This window comes from Arachis ipaensis, chromosome B2 (assembly GCF_059453495.1).
Source record: "Arachis ipaensis isolate K30076 ecotype BB chromosome B2, ASM5945349v1, whole genome shotgun sequence".
Classification (NCBI taxonomy): Eukaryota; Viridiplantae; Streptophyta; class Magnoliopsida; order Fabales; family Fabaceae; genus Arachis; species Arachis ipaensis.
This window is the reverse complement of record NC_142437.1, coordinates 78,030,919-78,034,853: the sequence shown is the minus strand read 5'-3', so window position 1 is coordinate 78,034,853 and position 3,935 is coordinate 78,030,919.

Here is a 3,935-nt window from a genome sequence, read left to right as displayed (position 1 = left end):
CAGCAAGTGCACTTTTGCATGTTTTCTTTCCGTCCTCTAAGCTATTCCTGCCCTATAAAGCCTGAAAAAAATACTTAATACACAAATCACGGCATCGAATGGTAATAAAGGGTATTCAAAGTTAACATTTTAAAGGTCCAGGAAATATGTTTTCAACTATATCACAGAATAAGGAAGGATTTGTAAAACCATGCAAATTATATGAATAAGTGAGCAAAGACTTAATAAAAACCACTCAATTGAGCACAAGATGAATCATAAAATTGTGGTTTATCAGAGCGTAACCCGGGTTTTACACTAGTCAATGAAAAAATGATAAAACAAAATTTTGTTTTTGTATATTTCATGTGAGAATTCTCCTCACTAAATATGGCTTGTCACAATTAACAACTAATCGCCGCTTTTAATTTGCTTATATTTGTTTCTTTTGACTCTTTTCTTCCATTGTAAATGTACATTTTTGTCTCTGGTGCTTTATAGTAGACTCATTGAAAGAGGTGAAGTTGGATAGTATTAATACAGAAAAGCCTCCACAAGGGAGTTTTGAGAAATAGGAGGAGGGCACTGCATAAGTGGAAAAGCCTTGTAAACTAAAAGTCAAGAAGTGATTCTCGGAGTAGTAAATGGTCAAAGTATATATACTCTGATATAGAAGATGGAAACTCGCTCCCAAAGCTCCCCAAAGAAGAAGCAGTTGGAATCATTACTATGGAAGATGTTATTGAAGAGCTATTACATGTACTACTTTACTGATTATTTGTTAACATGCTCAATTAACATTTTTTTGTGGAATTAATTGACATTCATTAAGTAATGCAGAAAATGTTGTACAGAATATTAACCACTAATACTTCTTTGTAGGAGATCTTTGATGAGACAGATCATCATTTTGAAGATTTATGACAATAATATCTTTTTAAAATTAATCTAGATGTCTTCACATACTATGTGGAACGAGGTTGAGACCTTAAGGGAAAGGAATATTTACCATGCTGACCCAAAATGTAAGCATATGATGTCAAGGTGTGGCATCACTAGAGTGTGACATGCAGATGTTGAAAATTGTGGTTATACAAAGATAGAGTTTCGTTTCTCATTGTGCACGCGATATTAATTACGAGTAACGAAGTGGTTGATGCATGGGAAGCTTAGCTAGTTTAGTTAGCTACTTTAGTGAGTTTTTAGTTTATTTTCATGCATTATAGCAAATAAACAAGTAACTTCATGAATTATCCTTGCATGTAGTAGATCATTAACATGAATTGAATTTGTGATTTATTCATGAATATACAAGTTAAGTTTCATGCAATAGGCGATACTAAGTGAATTTGTAATCATGGAAATTATTGTTGCACTTAAGATATTAGTTTATCTTTTCTTGATTCATGAAATGATACAGCAAGCTTTGATGCACTCTGTTTAACGATTCACAAGAAATTAATGAAGAAGGCGTGCACAATATAAAGCAGAGGAACAAAGGGAGCATTACTGTGGCGTTGGCAACACCTATATCCAAGGCGCCCCTTCAAATAACGCCAACCCTGGAGGGCAATGGGCATTGGCAACACCCATAATAGAAGGTGCCAGCTCAAACAACGCTAGCAATAGAAGCTGATGAAGCAAGGTGGCGTTGGCAACGCTAGGTTCCAAGGGCGCCACCTTAAAGGGGCGGTAGCAAGAGAAGCTGATGAAGCAGGGTGGCATTAGCAACGCTAGGTTCCAAGGGCACCACCTCAAAGAGGCGCTGGCAATAGTGAAGCATGATGGCACTGGCGTTGCTAATGCCAAGTAAAGGTGCGCCCTTCTCAAATTGGGCGCTGGTGCAGAATGCATAAATCAAAGGAAGCATATAATGAATGCATTCATGGGACTAAACCAATGAAGCAAAAAGCCAATTAATGAAGATATGAAGCATGCATAAAGCTAAGTGAAGCAATGGAGAAATGAAGCATGCAGATCAAAGACTTTATGAAATCAATGAGTAAGCAAAACACTTCAAGTAAGATAAAGTGATACACCATCATCAAAGATAACAAAGCAAACAAAGTCAAACAAACATAGAGATGGACAAAATAACATAAAGGAAACATAAAGACGATTAGAAAGCATGTCATGTTTCATACATGCATTTCTTTATTCATAAGAAATAGGAAAAGAACTCCATCACCTTTCTTTCAATCTTTATTTTTATTGCTTGGCTCTCCTTGATTCCCCTGTTGTTCCCAAAATCTTCTTTCTTCCATGATTCTTTTCACTCTTGCTTCATTGCAGGCCATTGTGTCAACTTGGATTTTCTCCAAATCCCTCATCACTTGAGTCAATGGCGTAACCTTCGGGCTTAAGACTGGCATTTCTACACACAAATAATGAAGCTTGGCTTGGGTGTTGACATCATATTCAATTCTACCTTGATACCTAGCTTCCTAAAATGCTTTATACTCCAAAAAATCTCTATCTTATTAAGCTTGATGCTGTGAGATTTTGTTAAGAGCCTCTTGGAGTTGTGCTTGCTACTCCTTTTATTGATCCATTATCATTTGTTGAAATTACCTTTGTTGTTGAGCTTGTTGTTCTTGGAATTGCATGTATTGTCGTGAAACTCCTTCCAAGGCACCTTGAACTTAGCTCATGTCAAAGGATGGGATGTTGCTTGCTTGTTTCCTTTTTCCTTGGTGGCCTTCTTTGTCCCAGGTTGGATACAACTCTTTCCATTCTTTGTTTAGTGATGAGCTTGGCTATTGACACCCAAGTGGTGTCTTCATTCTCAAATAGCACTCCAGCTTTTTCACATAAATGGTAAATAGTGCTTGGATGGCCTAGCAGGGAGTTGAAGGAGCTATTTTCTGCCATCTTTTAGATGTTGTCAGCAATGATTTCTACTGCGTTCACTTCTCCTCCTTTCATTATGCAATGTACCATTATTGCTCTTTTGGCTATGACCTCGGAGTTGTTAGATGTAGGAAGGATTGACCTTCTTACAATTTCAAATCACCCTCTTGCCTCCGGTATGAAGTCGGTTCTCTTTAATTGATTTGGGTTTCCATTTGAATCCAATATCCATTCAGTTCCCAAAATACAACTGTCATTAATCACTTCTTCATTCATTGGGTCTCCATTTGTTCTTTCTTCAAAGCTAGCCTTGGAGAAGGATCGTGGCCATATTTTGAGCACTCTTCTAATTGCATAAGGGCTGAAATCCACTTCTGTTCCTCTTACATAGCTCTTGTAAGAAGGGTCCTCCTTATTCTCCCTCACTGTATTAGCATAGAACTCTTGCACAAGAGCGAGGATTAAAAAAGGAGGTTGATTGCACAGGAGCTCCCATCTTCTTCTTTGAATCTCCTCCCTTATGGAAGGATATGTGTTTTCCTAAGTTTAAAAGCTATTTCAAGGATTGCATCTTTGTGGACCATCCAACCACTAAACTGAAGCTCATGAAAATGAGATTTGAATTTCTGGCTATCAAACTGGGGTTGCTCCATTTGCTGCTTTCTTTTTCTTTTTCTTGAAGAGGATTCCAAAGGCATTTGAGTATGAAGGAAAGATGGACAGAAATGTCGGAAGTCATTTGCTCCAAAATTATACCAAATATTAATAGTGTAATTATTTTTCATAATTTAAGAGTAAAAAAAATCAACTTACCTAAACTGGCCCAATATAACTTTTTTACTTATTTATATTGAAAGGTAAAAGATCAAATTAATAATTGTTTTAACCATGTGCTTTAATGCAATTAAACTTATCACATAAATAAAAGCAACATTAAATTAACTTTATTTTGGGAGTAAAAAACATGAGATAAACCTCATCTGATTATGATTAAAATTGAGTGAACCTCACCAGATTATTTTTGTCACTTGACCTTTATGTTTAGAGCTATAGGTTGCCAATATAGTGTAAGTCAAGAGCTAATGTATATAATGCATGTTAGTACT